The 18,226-nt window shown below is 53.4% G+C and overlaps 1 long non-coding RNA gene across 2 annotated transcripts in view; it reads left to right on the top strand.

The window, feature by feature from the left end:
* LOC127487554 (uncharacterized) overlaps positions 1 to 16,188 on the top strand; it is a 125,611-nt gene extending 109,423 nt beyond the window's left edge. For both annotated transcript variants that reach the window (XR_011381749.1, XR_007914485.2), the window contains exons 2-4: positions 4,920 to 5,208; positions 6,093 to 6,202; positions 16,086 to 16,188. This is a non-coding gene — a long non-coding RNA (uncharacterized lncRNA). The remainder of the gene's footprint in view (positions 1 to 4,919; positions 5,209 to 6,092; positions 6,203 to 16,085) is intronic.
* Positions 16,189 to 18,226: the final 2,038 nt, after the last annotated feature.

Raw genomic sequence — 18,226 nt, 5'->3', positions numbered from 1 at the left:
TTTGTTGCTTGAGATGGCTTCATTGCCAAGATAGCAGAGGTATCTCTTTGGGAATATACTGTACCCGATTCGAATAGGGTTTTAAAAAAAGTCCCTCAGACAGTGAGACAAGCTGCAGAGGCAAGTTCCGGAAGACTGGAGCCACGGGTGCTGGTGCTGACCACGACAAGACAGAGTGAATTTTAGGGCTTGGAAATAGGTGGACCTGCTGGACCTGGGTTTAGACATCGGCTCTGCCACAGCTGTGTCACTTCTAATTTGATTATGAGCTGACAAATAATAGCTGTATGATTTACGTACAGTGGGGTGTTTTCGTAGATGTATACATTGGGGAACAATGAAGTCAAACTGATAAACCAATGTACTTCCTCTTTTTGTTTGTGGTGTGAACATCTGAAATCTACCGTCTAGGCAGTTGCAAAACATACATTCCGCTATTGTTACCAGCTGTGGCCATCGTGCTGTGCGGTGGATCCCAGCACTTACCCCTCCTGGATGAACAACTCTGCTCGCTCGTCCACCAGGAGCTCCCGGTTTCAGCCACCCCGGCTGTGGTGAGCAGTGGCCACGTGGTCGTGAAAAGCCAGCTCACCCACTGAACCTCCGTGTCTTCGGCTCTGACACAGTACTTACTTCAGGGCCAGTGGTGATGGGAGGAGTGAAAGAGATGTTATGTCTCTGTCTGCATCCGATAGTAATTACTCATATTTTTTTACAAATGAGCCACAATGTATCATCATAATTCTTACAGTAGCAACTTTCAGAACGCGAAGCACTTGCTAAGTATACCCATTACAGCCGTCCATCTTTCAAATGGTAATTATATGTATTGGGTTGTTTCCTAGCGTAGATCAAATGGTAGAAACTCTCCCGTGTTTGCTTTTTTCTTCCTATACCTCGCATGTGCCTAGGCACCCAACAGCTACTCTGTCTTTGTTGACGGATGGGACGGTGGTGAGTGTTTGCAGCGAGTGAAACCTCTTGTTGTAAGGCAGCGTGGATGTGCACACTCACGTGTGTCCATATCCCTGATAAAAGAGAAAGGCCAGTGTTCCCAGATGCTGGATTTGTCCTTTGCTCCTTTCTGAAGGGGCCTTGAGGGCAGCAGACTCCCGTGAGTCCTTGCGCCTTCTCCCACACCAGAAATGGCTACCATCTTGCCGGAAATGGCTGCCATCTTGCCGGAAATGGCTGCCATCTTGCCGGAAATGGCTGCCATCTTGTAGATGTGCGCGGCTGACACCTGCTGCTCTGTGGTCAGAGGGCATTCCTCCTTGGGCTCTCCTGCAGTGTGCAGCCTTCCCAGGCTTTGTGTCTGCCAGGGATCCCCTGGACTTCTCTCGGATGCGTGTGGATTTTGTGTGTTCTTCTCCTGGTGGGTCAGGGAGGAGCACTCCTGGCTGCTGGAGGCCTGACGTGGTGCAGAGGGGCCGGTGCACAGCCTCATGTCGGGTGAGAGACGGACGGGCCCCTTGCCCAGGCTTTCTCTATGGATGGAGAACTCTGTGCTGCAACAGTGTTTTGGTCAGCCAGCCCCTAATTCACCGCAGTTGTATCATTGTTCACTAACTGTGAAGATGCCATTGGAAGCCAGATTTAAAGAAATAAACTACCCTCTCTTCTCAAATCTACAGCTCTATTGGAGGCTTACTCAGTTTAATTCCCCTGGAATTTATTTTCCAGACCACCTTCTCTTTTCCTGGTCTCATTACTTGATTCCGCGACTTGGCCAGCCTCTGGGGAAAGATACTTCAACTCTTCCCACCGCACGTCCTTCAGTAGACACACACACAGACATGCACACAGGCACACCACAGCCATCAACACAGGCATGCATGCAATGCACACACAATTATCAACACACACCTATGCACACGTATACACAACCATCAACACATGCATGCACACACACACATGCCTATCAACATACGCATGCACACATGTGCACATACACACAACCATCAAGGAACACATGCACACACATGCCTATAAACACGCACACATGTATGTGTACACACAACCATCAATGCATACATGCTTGTATGCACACAACCATCAACACGTAGACACACAGCCTTGGAACACACATGCATGTACAAGCACACACAACACAACCATCTGTACATACGACCATCAACACACACACAAACAGCCACCACACGACCGTCACACTCAGGCGTCTCTTTAACTCTTCGTGTCCAGTTTACTCTTTGAAGGGGTGCAAAGACTGCTGCAGGACCAGTTCTTGCCAGTGCAAGTCAGAAACCTGCGGAGCAGAGGCTGGGGCTCCTGGAATCTAGCAATCTGCTTCCGTGGGTGCCTCCTCTCTTCCAGAGACACTTCCTGTATTCATTAAGCCACCTTGTGTTTTCTGCGGGTACTCTCCAGCTGTATAGAAAGTTTGCAGTGTTACAAGCGGGGAAGGGGGCCGGCGCTGCGGCTCACTAGGCTAATCCTCCACCCTGTGGCGCCAGCACACCGGGTTCTAGTCCCGGTCGGGGCGCCGGATTCTGTCCCGGTTGCTCCTCTTCCAGTCTAGCTCTCTGCTGTGGCCAGGGAGGGCAGTGGAGGATGGCCCAAGTGCTTGGGCCCTGCACCCCATGGGAGACCAGGAGAAGCACCTGGCTCCTGGCTTCAGATCACCGCGGTACGCCAGCCGCAGCGCGCCAGCCGCAGCGGCCATTGGAGGGTGAACCAACGGCAAAGGAAGACCTTTCTCTCTGTCTCTCTCTCTCTCACTGTCCACTCTCCCTGTCAAAAAAAAAATAAATAAATAAAGAAAAAGAAAATAAAAGCAGGGAAGGGAAGCACCCAGATTGCGTCTCCAGGCAGGGGAGGGTAGGAGAGCATGCACACGCGTGATGTAGACGCAGCCCTCCCTGGCAGCCCTGGTGGCTCGTTGGAGGCGCTGGAGGAGCAAATCCAGGGGCAAAGTCCTGATCAAACAGCCCCGGCTTGGGGCAGAGCTTGGCACACAGGCCGGTGTGGTGTCGCTGTTGATTTTGTCTGTGAGTACAAATGAGGCAGACGGCTCCGTGCCCATCACCCCGTCTGGAAGGAGACACTCTCTGTGCGAGGGATACACGAAGGAGTGCACGCTTGCCCCCTGAAAATTCGCCAAGTAGATAGAGTTTATTTTTGCTGCCGCCTTACCTTCCCTCTCTGCCGTGTCCCAGTTTCCTGTGGTCGTTCCTCAGGCTATATCCTGTGTCCAACTCCCAAGGGCCTCCTTGCTGTCAGTTAATAATAGCTTTCCATGTTATTCTTCTCGGAGCTGTTGCATTTTAATGGGACCTCCAGGGATTCAAATGCCTCCCGAACCCAAAGAGTGAATCTCTAATGGTGAAACCTGGGCTCCCAGGGACGGGCATGGTGGGAGATTTCTCTGGCAGCCTCCCACTTGACTGACTTGGTCTGGGTGGCCCCACAGAGGAATGTGGGAATGCGAGGTAATTAGCAGCGAAATCCAGAATAGTGTTGAAAAGAAAACCGTAAACCTTGCTAATTACATCGGAGCGTTTCCACCAGCATTCCAGCGTGGGACTGGATTGGGAGTGGCTCCGAGCCGGGGACATGCTGCAGGCTCCTGGAGAGCGTTCTCTCTAGGGACTGTGCAGTGGGGGACTCCATGTTGTCAGGATGAGAATGCTGGTCTCATGCCCTTCTCCGGAAGGACAGAGTGCCCCGGGCCAAGGGAGAGGGCTCACAAACTCCACGGAGCAGGCATGAGCCGATAAGGAGCTGCCTGCAGCCTGGTGGCTCCCATACGCATTTTGTGCACAGAAAACAAAAGAACAGGGCCGGGTACTCATGGCTGTTCCATTGGGAGAATGTCGGCTCCTCCTCTTGCTTATCTGCACCTCTCTATCTCCCCCCCCTCCTTTTTTTTTTTCTCCCACTGCTAAGTAAACAGTGGAGCTTCATCCATTATTCAGCTATCACAGGCTGTCAGTGTTTCCTGGCGGTGGAACTTGGGAGTTCCTAGGTTTTCTTTCAAACTGTGGAAAAATGTATTTGCGAAACTACTGGGGAGGGAAATGAAGGAAGATATCAACCCCGACAATATAATTAATCCTGGGAGCGTCTCTCCCAGAGGGTAGCTTGAGTTCTTCTTGAGTGATGGGAATTTAGTGTTGCGTCTTCTTTCGGTCCTTGCTATTCACACGTCACTACCTGTGGCAAGTGCCGCGGAGGAGAGAGACGGTTGTCACCAGGGTGAGGGAGCTCGGGGAGGAAGGGCTTTGAACCTGTGCCCCGTGCGAAGATGCAGCCCCGCCTTAAAGCTGGTAGACACGCAGCCCTGCCTGCACCCCAGATGCTACAGAAGCTGCCAGCTCTGCCACCTTGGAGGCCTTTTGGGGGGACTTTCCCGGCTGAAAGGTGCAGGTATAAGAATACTGAGGGCTGCAGGGGCTCTTCAGGAAGCCTGCGGGAACATGGAGTGGAAAGACAAGTTTGGGGCAGGTGTTTGGCACAGCAGGTCAGATGCCACTGGGATGTCCATGTCCCACAGCAAGGCACCTGAATTCGTGTCCAGACCCTGCTTCTGATTCTAGCTTCCTGCAGATGCCTGGCCTGGGGGAGCAGCAGCTGACGGCTAGAGTAGCCGGTTGCACGCAACCCACGTGGGAGACCTGGATTGAGCCCCGGGCTCCTGGCTTTGTCCTGGCTGCTGTGAGCATTTGGGGAGTGAAGCAGTGGATGGGAGCTCTCGCTCTGTCTCTGTCTCTCCCTCTGTCTCCCTCTCTGCTTCTGCTTTGCAAATAAATAACAAAATTTAGAGAGACGTGTACTTTGGTGCATAAAGGTGAAAGTGTGCTAGTTTGACGGCTGGGGAAGGAAGGAGCGCCGACCACTGGGATCCTGTAGGCAGGGACCCCACGGACTTTTAATCTTATTGTTGTCAATTTTGAATCAAGGATGGCGACCTCTGCACTCAGAAGTAGAGAGAAGATGGCAACACGAGAAGGGTGAGAGGCGACTGTGGATTCCATCTCCATTTCTGCCAGTGGCCTCCATCAGCTTCCAAGGAACGCCCAGAACCTTTGCAGGGTGCAATGGTGTGTGCACCCTGAGTCGGGGGTCCGGCTGCAGCCCTGCCTTTCCCTGGGCTGTGCCTTCTCCAGGTGACCCAGTGAGTGGAGGATTCTCTGCCCCCTCACGTTTTGTGGAAAAACTGTAAACTGCACAGTGCTTTGGGAGCACAGGGTGAGTGTGTGAACTTGGTCATGCTGAGAGTCTACGGCTCCATTCAGTGAGTGTGGAGGACAGCGTGGCGGGTAAAACCGGCTGGGCCTGGAGTTTGTGTTACACCAAGCAGAGGAAGCACAGTCATTTCCTGTTATTATTATTATTTTTTTTGACAAAGTGATTACTGTCAGTTTATTCCTTGGCTGTAAGCTACAGTCATGGCTTCAGAGGCCATTTCGGAGGCCAGAGTATCGGGTAAAGCTGCCACTGACAATGCAACGCCGGCATCCCACAGGGGCGTCTATCTGTGTCCCGGCTGCTCCACTTCTGATCCAGCTCCCTGCTGTGGCCTGGGAAAAGCAGCAGAAGATGGCCCGAGCACTTGGGCCGCTGCACCCACGTGAGAGACCTGGATGGAGCTCCAGGCTCCTGGCTTTGGCCTGGATCAGCCCAGGCTGTTGCGGCCAACTGGGGTGTGAACCAGCATATGGAAGCCCTCTCTGTCTCTCGCTCTCTCACTGTAACTCTGACTTTCAAATACATACTTAAATTAAATGCTGAAAAACTCATTTGCAGCACTCTCTCACGGCAGCATGTGAGTGTTCAGGTGCAAATGCCGATAGCAATGATAGCTGATGTCCGAAAGCACCTGTTCCCTGCGGGGATACTCGCTGAGGGAAGGAATCTAGCTAGAGAAACCCACGGCTTCTGAGCAGCCATCTGTCAGGGGACTCTCCCTCCCAAAGGAAGAGAAGCTCAGGAAGCTAGAGTCCTATGTCCTTCGAGATCTGCAGCAGTGCTGCATGGGGGAAGGAGGAGGGCTACCCAACTGTATTTGGAAGCCCCCAGGGTTGAAGAAACCGTCCAGACAAGTATCTGAGCGCTCGCAATTCTGATTCCAGGCGCGGTGTGCAGAGCCGGAGAGATGGGGTTCTCATGATGAGCATGAGGGACTGAAGTCAGATGTGACCCACAGGATGTGCACTGAAGCCCGGGCGTGTACCCCATCCAGGTGCAGTTAGTCTCTCAAAGTCTTGATGTTCTTCCCTGCACAGGGGGACAATGCCAGTACTTGTGACAGGACTTCATGGGGTCTGCATGTGGGATATTTGGTAGAGGAGCCCTCATTGTCCTTAACATCCTAGTTGTTACAAAGAATCATACGGGGCCGGTGTTCTGGCACAGTAGCCGCTGCCTGCAATGCCAGGAGTGCTTGTTTCTGCCCCAGCTGCTCCACTTTTTTTTTTTTTTTTTTGACAGGCAGAGTGGACAGTGAGAGAGAGAGACAGGGAGAAAGGTCTTCCTTTGCTGTTGGTTCACCCTCCAATGGCCGCCACGGCCGGCGTGCTGTGCTGATCCGATGGCAGGAGCCAGGTGCTTCTCCTGGTCTCCCATGGGGTGCAGGGCCCAAGCACCTGGGCCATCTTCCACTGCACTCCCTGGCCACAGCAGAGAGCTGGCCTGGAAGAGGGGCAACCGGGACAGAACCCGGTGCCCCGACTGGGACTAGAACCCGGTGTGCCAGCGCCGCAAGGTGGAGGATTAGCCTAGTGAGCCGCGGCGCTGGCCTGCTCCACTTCTGATCCAGCTCCCTGCTAAATGCAACTGGGAAGGCAGAGGAGGATGGCGCAAGTACTTGGGTCACTGCCACCAGCATGGGAGACCAGCATGGAGTTCCTGGTTCTTAGCTTCAGCCTGGCCTAGCCCTGACTATCTTGGCCATCTGGGGTGTAAGCCAGTGGGTGGAAGATTCTCTTTTTCTTTCTCTGTGTCTCCTCTCCTCTTCTTTCCCTCTCTGTCTCACTCACTCTTCTTTTAAAATAAATTAAAAAACAGCTCCTAAAAAAAAATCCACAACACTGACCCCATATGAAGGTGGTGTTATGGTGTTGTGTGCAACGCTGTCCTCCCATACGGGAGCACCAGGTTGAGTCCTGGCTGCTCTGCTTCCAAATCAGGCACCTGCTAATGCACCCGGGAACGTAGCTGAAGATGGCCCAAGTTCTGGGGCCCTGCCGCCCACGTGGAAGACACAGATGGAGCTCCTGGCTCCTGGCCGTTGCAGCCATTTGGGAAGTGAACTAGCAGTAAAAGATCTCTCCCTCTCTGCCACTCTGCCTTTGAAATGAATGAACGGGTGAATCATTAGGTCCGTATGTAAAGAACTGTAAACTCTACGGTAGAGCCACGTGGTCCTGCTAGGAAACTGCATGTCGTATGGTGATGATGATGAATTTGAACATTTAAATTAAACAAGTCATGCAAGAAAGGATCACGGGGAAGCTTGGTTTAACAAACGTTCACATGAAATGGAGTTGAAGGTTTTTGTTAACAGCAAAGCTTCGTTTTCACCAGCAGTGTAAATGAGCTACTGACAGTGGTAATGGTGGAGTTGTTGACGGCACACGGCTGCCTTCGCTTGGTCAGAGCCCGCGTGTGGGACTGTGCACAGCTCCCAGGAGCCGGCTCTGAGCTGGGTGGTAAGAGATGCCTCCAGCCTTGTGGAGGGTGGTGAAGGTCAAAGGTCACGGGCGTGGAGCGGAAGCTTGGAAGGGGCAGGGTCACGGCTCTGAATGGGTCATCAGACATCTTGAATGTTGCTCACATGTTTAACTCAGAGAGGTGACCTAGTGATGGACGGGCTCATGCCGCGAGAGAATCTCTCCACGTCTCGCGCTCCCTGGGTGGAGGGGCACGGCTCCCACACAGGCCCCCCGTGGGAGCCGCCAGTGTTGGTAGGAGGCAGGAAGGACCCACAGGCAATCCTGGGCAGGTTGGGAAGGGCGACAGGCTGGGATTGGCGAGTTTGAGTAGTTCCAGCAGGGGTCAGGGAGCAGGGGCTGTCCCTCGTTGTCTGGTGCCTGGTCCTGATTTGATTTGGGGCAGGAGAAATCTGGCTGGTTTGTGAGAGTCAGGTTTGGGGTGACAGGCGTTAGGTGGACTCTGGATTAGCTGGTTTGCATAAGAAAAGGAAGGTGCATCATAGGCACGTTGTTTATTGTCTCAGGAATTCACCAACCCTGGTAAGGGCAGTGTCTCCTCAGCCAGCTGGGTCCCTCAAGATGTCAAAACATCATAAAATATAGAAAAAATATGATTAATACATCAGGTACAAGCTCCTGGGGAGAAACCAGGAACCATGGGGAGAAGCCTCAGGAAGACAGATTTTACAGGGAAGAAAAAAAAACCTCTCTATGAAATAGAGCCATCTAAAACTGCCACGCTGAGAACAGCCGAACCCAGGTGCGTTGTGAGATGGGACGGGCAGCCCACGCGTGTCGTAGGTGGGACTGCTTCAGCGAGTGGGCAGTGGGCATGAGGTACCACCAGAGTCCGTGGTGCTGTGGGTACCGGGAAGCAGATCGAATGCCAACTGTCTTCTCTTTGCGTTCGAAGGGACCAACTCTGAAAGATTAAGATTTAGCGCTGGGAACAAATGCTGTTTTTTTTTTTTTTTTTTTTTTCACATACTTGTTATATCTGGGGGCACTGGTGGGGAGGAGTGGAAGCCAGCCACCGGAAAGAGAGCCCCCATTTAGGTGCCAATCAAGGGGAAGCCAGAGGCCTGGGTCAAAAACAATGGGTTGACCTTGAGTCCTCCTGAGAACCTGGGGGCTCTAAGTTAGCCCTGGCAAGGCTTCCTGTGAGGTCATCCTGCGACAGAAATAGACTGGGCCCTTGCCTTTCCCGGCGCGCACTGGCGCCTGGGCAGCGGGGCAGGCCCCTCCTGCAGAGCCGGCCTGTGCTCCCCCTGAGGGAGCTAAGAACTCCAGTGCTGGGACAGACTCGGGTTGCAGGAGCCTGTTTCTCTGGTTGGCGGTGCACTGTGTGCCCATGTCCACTGCCGTGCAGGTCTGCTCGCCACCGGCAGGCAGGTTGCAACGTCGTCTTATTTGGTAGCTCGGGAGGCTGGGCCCCAGACAGGGTGCTAACTTGTCCAGGGGCGCAGGGAAGAGTGGTCCCTGTGGCTGCCTGACCTGCAGCAGAGCGCTGCGCTACCCTTGTGAGATCAGAAGCTCCCAGAAAATGACGCTGGCAATGGCTTTCCTTGTTGGATCCCAGAATCCTCTGCTGGCTCGGACGTGTGGATCCTTGTACCCGAGATCCGAGCTTAGAGGAAGGAATCCTGGTTACCTTCTTCCCTCCCTAAATAAGATTTTTTTTTTTTTCTGGTGGGAGGGAAAAGCAAAAGGAAAAGATGTTCTTGAAAAATCATGGAGGAGGCCAGCGCTGTGGCTCACTAGGCTAATCCTCCGCCTTGCGGCGCCGGCACACGGGGTTCTAGTCCCGGTCGGGGTGCCGGATTCTGTCTCGGTTGCCCCTCTTCCAGGCCAGCTCTCTGCTGTGGCCAGGGAGTGCAGTGGAGGATGGCCCAAGTGCTTGGGCCCTGCACCCCATGGGAGACCAGGATAAGTACCTGGCTCCTGCCTTTGGATCAGCGTGGTGCGCTGGCCGCAGCGCACCGGCCGCGGCGGCCATTGGAGGGTGAACCAACGGCAAAGGAAGACCTTTCTCTCTGTCTCTCTCTCTCACTGTCCACTCTGCCTGTCAAAAAAAAAAAAAAAAAAAAAAAAAAAAAAAGAAAGAAAGAAAAGAAAAATCATGGAGGAGCTGGTGCTGTGGTGTAGTGGGTAAATCCACTGCCTGCAGTGCTAGCATCCCATGTGGGCACCGGTTTGAGACCTGGCTGCTCCACTGCCCATCCAGCTCTCTGCTATGGCCTGGGAAAGCAGTACAAGATAGCCAAAGGCCTTGGGCCCCTGCACGTGCGTGGGAGACCTGGAAGAAGCTCCTGGCTCCTGGCTTTGGATCGGTGCAGCTCTGGCTGTTGCGGCCATCTGGGGAGTGAACCAGTGGATGGAAGACCTCTCTGTCTCTCTCTCTCTGTCTCTCCTCTCTGTGCGTAACTGCGACTTTCAAGTAAAATAAATAAATCTTTAAAAAAAAAAAGAAAAACCATGGCAGGATTTACATTTTTCTTCCATCTATTTGCACTTGTTTCCTCTACAAGTTTACTGCCATTATTTGCTTGCTCCAATTCTCCATAAGGCAAGAAGAAATTTCATTTGCCCTTCTAAAGTTCTGTTTTGATGTGCAAGGAGAGGCGCCTGCCTTGATTGTAAAACCCACCTGATCTCAGAATGCCTTCCAGGTTGGGTATCTTATGACCAGGGAGGGCACAAGTATGGCCCCAGACTTCCTACCCACTGTGAGCGAGCAGGCTGTCTTCCAGCGATGGCTTCTCAATGCTCATAGACGATGTATGAAATTAGCGTCTCCTCTCAGATACAGACTTCGGTGCCTTCATTCATTTTTATTAGTCATGTGCTCATGGCAACTGAAAACGTGTCATTTAGCATGCCACTGCCGTGGACAACAGGGCAGAGTTAGACAGTGAGAGAGAGACAGAGAAAGGTCTTCCTTCTGTTGGTTCACCCCCCAAATGGCTGCTACAGCCAGTGCTGTGCTGATCTGAAGCCAGGAGCCAGGTGCTTCCTCCTGGTCTCCCATGCAGATGCAGGAGCCCAAGCACTTGGGCCATCCTCCACTGCCTTCCTGGGCCACAGCAGAGAGAGAGGAGCAACCGGGACAGAATCCGGCGCCCCGACCAGGACTAGAACCCCGTGTGCCGGCGCCACAGGTGGAGGATTAGCCTAGTGAGCCATGGCGCCGGCCGCCTGCACTTATTTTAAGATGGGTGGACCGAGGGTGTCGGATGGGGCACTTTGTAGTACACAAAAACCAGGAGTGTGAGGCTCTGGCCACGTTAAGAACCGGGATGTTTGGGCTCGAGCATCTGTGGGTCTTGGAATTGTCTGGGTGAGAGACACTAGCCTCCTGGGCCAGGCAGCTTGAGTGGCCATCTGCTCAGAACGGAAATGTGGAGGAGATGTTAAATTAATCATCCTGAGCCTGGAGGATTCAGAATGCGGACCTGTTGTTCCTGTGTCTGCCTTCATTCTCAAACACTGAAGGAACGTTGGTTAAATCTGGTTCCTTGATACAGTGGAGAAGATGAACTTGAAGGGGTATGTGTGTGTGTGTGTGTGTGTGAGAGAGAGAGAGAGAGAGAGAGAGAGGCAGAGAGAGGGAGAGGGAGAGAGAGAGAGAAGGAGAGAGGGAGAGAGAGGGAGAGAAGGAAGAGGGAGGGAGAGGGAGAGAAGATGATTTGGGGAGGAGCAGGTGGGTCAGAGGAGGCTGTTGGCAAAATAGCTAGGCATATGGGCTTCAAATTTGGATGACAGGGACCAGCACTTTGGCTTATCCAGCTCCCTGCTTATGCACCTGGGAAGGCAGCAGAAGATGCCTCAGTGCTTGGGCCCCTGCACCCACGTGGGAGACGTGGAGGAAGCTCCTGGTTCCTGACTTCAGCCTGGCCCTGCCCCAGCCATTGCGGCTAAATGAGGAGTGAGCCAGTAGATGGATGATCTCTCTCTCTCTCTTTGTCTCTCCCTCTCTCCCTCTCCCTCTCTCTCTCTGCCTTTCAAATAAATAAATCTTTTTTAAAAAAAATGTTGGGTGACTTTTGGGTGGGAATAGCCACTTTTCTCGACTGTAAAAAGAGTAATAAAATTGCCCATTTCATGGGGTTTATAAGGATGACGTAAGGTAGTCAGTGCACTTAGCACAATGCCTGGCACATCGTAAATATCCACTTTTGCTAATTATTCTCCTTTATCATCTTCATCATCATCACCACCAGCGTCTTTGTCATCTGATTTCAAAATATACAATAGATTTTTTAACAAAGATTTATTTATGCATTTTGAAAGAGTTACAGAGAGAAAGGAGGGGAGAGAGAGAGAGAGAGAGGGAGAGAGAGAGGTCTTCCATCCACTGGTTCACTCCCCAGATGGTCACAATGGCCAGTGCTGGCGCAGGCTCCAGCCAGGAGGCAAGAGCCCCATCCAGGTCTCCCACGTGGAGTACAGGGGCCCAAGCACTTGGACCATCTTCTGCTGCTTTCCCAGGCCACAGCATAGAGCTGGATTGGAAGTGGAGCAGCCAGGACTTGAACCATATGGGATGCAGGCACCGTAGGTGGTGGCTTTTCCTGCTACACCACAGCGCTGGCCCCACAATTGATTTTAATCCTGTAGGAATACTTTTCTTCTCTAGATTACCTCCTAAATAGATGTTTCCTGTGTTAACACGTGTGTGTGTACAGTGTGAGCAGTGGACAGTACAGCCTCAGAGTGGGGGTGAGTGTGAGTGTGTTTTAACACAGCCAGTTCTTGAAAACTGCTCGGCCGCCCTTAATTATTTGCTTGGATCACCGAATCAGTGCCTGCTACAATGAAGACTAACGCCTCCCGGCACTGGGAGGTGCTGGGACACACTCCTGAATCTGCCGTTCCAGGTTGCAGTGTATGTTAAAGTCCTGATGGATTCACCAGGGGCCCGTGCAGCAGGAATCCTTAGCCACAGCCTCCTGCAGCAATGACAGATCAGTCACTGCAGACAGCAGAACACTAGAAAATCCAGTGCAACCCCGAGTAGCTGGCGCCCGGCTGCCTTCAGCACAGGGTGCAGGGCGTGGAGGCTCCCTTGGGGGTACGCTGGCTGTGTCTGTGTCTGCCCCCCAACCTTGCCATCCCCAGCCTTGGGGGTACCCTGGCTGTGCCTGTGTCTGCCCTCCCATCCTCACCATCCCCTACCTTGGGGGTACGCTGGCTGTGCCTGTGTCTACCCCCCAACCTCACCATCCCCAGCCTTGGGGGTACGCTGGCTGTGTCTGTGTCTGCTCCCCACCCTCACCATCCCCAGCCTTGGGGGTACACTGGCTGTGTCTGTGTCTGCTCCCCAACCTCATCATCCCTTCCTTGGGGGTATGCTGGCTGTGAATGTGTCTGCCCTCCCAACCTCGCCACCCCCAACCTGCCATCCGTCATGGCCCTCTCCTCTTTCCCCTTCTTCCAGTACATCAGTTGGGCACCCACTGGGTGTCAAGCCTTGTGCTAGATTAAGTGGTGAACAGAAGAGACAGATGCTTAAAAAGAAGAAAACCCACGAGTAATCAGTCGTGGTGTTTACGACGCTGAACGAGAGGCAGGGGTGTGAGAGAGTGCATAACCGGGACCCTCGTGCGTGCCAGGTGGCTGAGGAGTGTTCCCAGCAGGGGTGGCACGAGAGAGCTGGGTGAGGGAGAGGAGTTAGCCCTGGGAGGGGAGGCGAGGAAGGCCCTGGAGCAGGAAAAGTGAGGACAGCGGGGAATGGAACCAGGCTGGGCAGAGAAGAGCTGGGGAGCGTGGCTGCTGTGCCTCAAACCAGGGTTTGCGTCCCAGAGTCCAAGAGCAGGGAGCAGCAGCGGAGTGATCTGGAAAACAGCTGTGTTGAGACACAGTCTTCCAAACCCACCGAAGGTCATAGGATGCAGTGAACAGACGCGCTGTGTGTGCCGCTGGCCTCCCTGGATTCGGACGGTTTGCCGTGACTTCCCCATGACGCACAGTCGTGTTGAGATGCGCTCTGTGGGTGCCTCCCTGGGCTCTCGCTCTTCCTCCTGAGGCAGTCAGTCCTCTGTCCATCAGCCCGTCATCCTGCAGAGGGTGTGCCCACGCCTCACACTCAGCCTTCTGTCACCCACTACCATTTTACGTAGCCATAGGCAACATACAACATGGTTTTGCAAGGGTTAAAACATTATTCAATCAATATCCTATCCTCTCTGTATGATCATATGGTTTTTGCACAAAACTTTATTTTATGTACTTTGCCATGTCAGATTATTCCTTTATATAAGGTTTTTATCTATATATCCATATCTATGTATCTATCTGTTTGAAAGGGGGGAAGAGAGAGAGACAGAGACAGAGGTGCCCTGAGACTGTCTGTCTTGTGCTGGTTCATTCTCCAAATACCTACAATAACTGGAGCTGAGCTAAGCTGAGGCCAGGAGCTGGGAACTCCATCTGGGTCTCCTACATGGGCAGCAAGGACCCAACCACTGGAGCCATTGTTTGTTACCTCCCAGGGTGTGCATTAGCCTAAACCTGGACTTGGGAGCAGAGCTGGGACTGAGACTCAGGTACCCAACGTGGGACGCAGACATCCCAGAGGTGTCATAGCTGCTGCCCCAAATGCCTGCCCCCAGGTTATTTATTTTATCTGCCACGTAATATTTAAGTGCATGAGTGTGACATCAATATGCCAAGAGTTATTTATGCATGCCCCTGTTAACAGACACGTGGGGGTTGGCCCAGCTGTTTGCTGATACAGGCAGTGCTGGCTAGAGCTCTCTACTGCGTGGCCCGCTGTGTACATAAGTGTTTTCTAGGAAATGTGCCTAGCACTGGGATTGTCGGGTTGACTGACAGGCACAGCCTCCAGGAAGTTGCTGCTCACTGTCTGGCGGGCTCATTGCTCACTGCACATGCCACGGCCTCACAAGGGCTCTGGGTCTGTGACCCGGCAAGTCCTTGTCCTGTCGGAGCTCAGGGGTGAGTGTCGATTCGCTGTTCCTGTCCTTCGCCCGGGCATCTTGCTGTCTGTGTGCCCCTCCCTCCTCTGGTTGTAGGGTTTCTCTGCATGGATGATTCTGACTGTAGGTTGATTCTGGGTGTAGGTTGAATGCACAGTGAGTGACCCCCCGAGGCAGTGGGTTATCTTGCAGCCTGACTTGTTGGCACTTGTTGATGATTTTTTTTTTTTGGCACAAACTAAGTTTTGATTTTGAATTCAGTGAAAACATTACATAGTTTTATTTACAGTTTGTACTTTTCGTGGTCTAGTCTAAGAGACTATTACTCCAATTGATATTATAAGTTCTCTCTCATATTACTTTCTGCATTTTTAAAGGTTTGGCACTTTGCATGTAGATTTTTAGTCCTCTGGGGACTTACAGCTGTGTATGAATGCAATTTTATTGCATCCTGCTTCTATCCCTTCTTATCCAATTTATTTTGTTTTGTTGCCTGGTATTAAATTTGCTCTAACAGATTGGTTTTTTATTTAAACATGCATGCACTGGGGCAGGCATTAGCCTAGCACTTGGGATGCTGGTTAACAGACACCTGTGTCCTATATTTGAGTGCGTGGGTACATGGGTCCAGTAGCTGGCTCTGGTTCTGCGTCCCTGGGTTGGCTTCCCACGTCCTCACGAGAGCTTCCCAGGTCATTCCCTCTGCTTTTGGCTCGGAGCCCAAAGTGCTGTCAGCCCAGAGGCCTCGGCCTGCTGTTCCTCTCTGTCACAGGTGGGACAGGAAGGAGGGAGGGGAGAGAGGGCAGTGGCCTCCAGGACATTGAGCCCCCAGAGACTGGGGCTCAACCCAGGCACAGATGACATCTACCGAGCCCCAGCCTGGGCCTTGGGTGCTCCTCGCCTGCTCAGCCTTTTTCCAGAAGTCGCCACCAATGGGGCAGTGAGACCTCTGACCAGGAACGAGATAAGACTAGCATTAGTGCGACATAGGTCCTTCAGAAGCATGGAGTGAGTGAGGGCAATTGCAAGGACATTGTGGGACAACTTAAAAATTAATTTATTTGAAGGGCAAAGTGACAGAGAACGAGAGTGAGTGTCAGCAACAGCCAGGGCTGGGCCAGGCCAAAGCCAGGAGCCAGGAGCTCCATCTGGGTCTCCTATGTGGGTGGCAGGGGCCCAGGTACTTAAGCCACCACCTGCTGTCTCCCAGGTGCGTTAGCAGGAAGCCGGACTCGAAGTGGAGCAGCTGGGACTTGAACCAGAGTCTGACATGGGACGCCCGTGTCCCAGGTGGAGGCCTAACCTGCTGAGCCACAGCACACGCCCCTTTGGGGATAACTTCTATTGGCTTTCTGCCTCCAGACCCACCCTTACCAAACCCCTTGCCAAATACCTCGCAGGGCCCTGAATATCGTGTGTTGTATAATTTTGATTTGGGTACCAACTGTTTTTGAGACTGATTTGGAATCCTCAGGTGTCGATGAATCTGGACACCAGACCGAGCGTGATTGCTGTCCGCGTGGGAGAGAACGCCGTAGCGGGCGAGTGAGCCATCTCTAAGTAAAGTCCATGAGAGATTTCTGTTGGGAGAGGAAGTGACGCTGGACTCGGGCCTCTGGGTGCTGGACAGAAAGGGCCTCTCCAGCCCTGGGCCCCCGGGGATGCGGGCAGCCTGCACCGCCGGACACTCGCTGGTTTTGCAGCAGCCGCCTGCCCCACACAGCTAATGACCGCGATGCGCAGAAAGTTCCTGGGTCTGTGGGAGCTGTGGAACCGCCAGCCGACGTCAGGAGTCTGAACAGGTGCGAGATCAGATGCCGCGGAGCGTGACGGGGGTGGCTGCGCGGGGCTCGTCTCAGCCGCCGTGAAAGCCGCAGAAACGAAACCAGAAATTATTCTGGCAAACAGTTCCTGTGCTTTCCCGGGCATTCGCTTTCCTTGCCTGGGTAGCTGGTACGTCTGCTAGGAACGTCTCTTCCCTCCCGGAATCAGGTTCACTGTGAACGACATCTTGGGGGGCTCAGCCGCCCACCTGGGGGTCTCGGCGCCATCACCCCAGGGTTGGTGGTCGGGGCCCCTCTCAGCTTGTGGCAACCTACACCCTCGTGATCCGTGGTGGCCACTAGAAAGCTCCCACTCGTGCTTTTCGTGACAACCTCGTCCCCACTGCTCCCCTGGGGACCTGATCGGACTGTTTCTCTCCGGCCGTTGTTGGCATCTGATGCCCCCTTCTCAGTCGGGGGTGAGGTGGTCGCATGCCTGGCCCATGTGTGACTGAAGCTGCGGATGTCCCTCCCTCGTGCAGTGGCTGGGGTGGGTGAAGCAAGGCTGCTTTTGGGTCTGGGTGTCCTCCGTGGATTATTGTGTCCAGAACCTGCATCTTGGACAGGTGCCAAGGACTGGTGGGGGGACACAGTTTACAGGAAACCCACCTGTGCCGTCAGTGCTGGCCTGACCAAGGCAGGTTCCAGGGGTGAGTGTCAGCTCCTGGGTCTCAATTCAGGCTACGTAAATTCACACCAAAAAGGGGAACTGATCCAACGGATGCTAAATGCCCACCTATGCTGCGGCAGCTGACTGCGTGAGATGGGGTACTGTCTGGAACAGCTGCATCCAGGGGCCGTCTCGTGGGCACTCTGTGGACATGTTCGTGGCCCCTCTCGTGGGCAGCGCCCCATGTGTGTTTCTCCAGGAGGACCCGTCTCCTTGGCTGAGCCTGTGCACAGCTGGCTTGTGACGGAGGGGAGAGGAGGAGGGCTCTCAGGGGTGGATGGCGGGTCCTGGATGACCGTGTTCTGTGCTGTGGAGGCACAGGCGGGCAGGGGCAGGTGAGCAAGCTCTTAGGTCAGCTGTCTCGGAGGGGCCGGGGGAGAGGTCCTGGCGGCTCCCTCTGAAACACTTTACCTGCTCAGGGAGCCTGGACACCTTCCAAAGGAGGCTGAAGTTTTAAAATGTAAATGTTGGTTGTGGTGACACACTGACAGGTGTACTTAGGGAACTAAAACACGTCACTGCTTAGGAGAAATGAGTCACAGCTGACTGCTTTTGTAAAAAATGTATGTGGGAGCCCGCACTGTGGCGTAGTGGGATAAACCTCCAGCTGTGGTGCCGGCATCCCATATGGGCGCTGTTTCGAGTCCCGGCTGCTCCTCTTCTGATCCAGCTCTCTGCTATGACCTGAGAAAGCATTGGAAGATGGTCCAAGTGCTTGGACCTCTGTACCCATTTGGGAAACTCGGAAGAAACTCCTGGCTTTGGATCAGCCCAGCTCCAGCCATTGTAGCCATTTGAGGAGTGAACCAGCAGATGGAAGACCTTTCTCTCTGTCTCTGTCTCTCTCGCTCTGTAACTCTGCTTCTCAAATAAATAAGATCTTAAAAAATATATTTGGGCCAGCGCCGCGGCTCAATAGGCTAATCCTCTGCCTAGTGGCACCAGCACACTGGGTTCTAGTCCCGGTCGGAGCGCCGGATTCTGTCCCTGTTGCCCCTCTTCCAGGCCAGCTCTCTGCTGTGGCCAGGGAGTGCAGTGGAGGATGGCCCAAGTGCTTGGGCCCTGCACCCCATGGGAGACCAGGAGAAGCACCTGGCTCCTGCCTTCGGATCAGCGCGGTGC

The sequence above is a fragment of the Oryctolagus cuniculus genome, chromosome 13, assembly GCF_964237555.1.
Source record: "Oryctolagus cuniculus chromosome 13, mOryCun1.1, whole genome shotgun sequence".
In the NCBI taxonomy this organism is placed as follows: domain Eukaryota; kingdom Metazoa; phylum Chordata; class Mammalia; order Lagomorpha; family Leporidae; genus Oryctolagus; species Oryctolagus cuniculus.
Note: the sequence above shows the minus strand (reverse complement) of the source record. Positions and strands in the feature narration are given on the sequence as shown.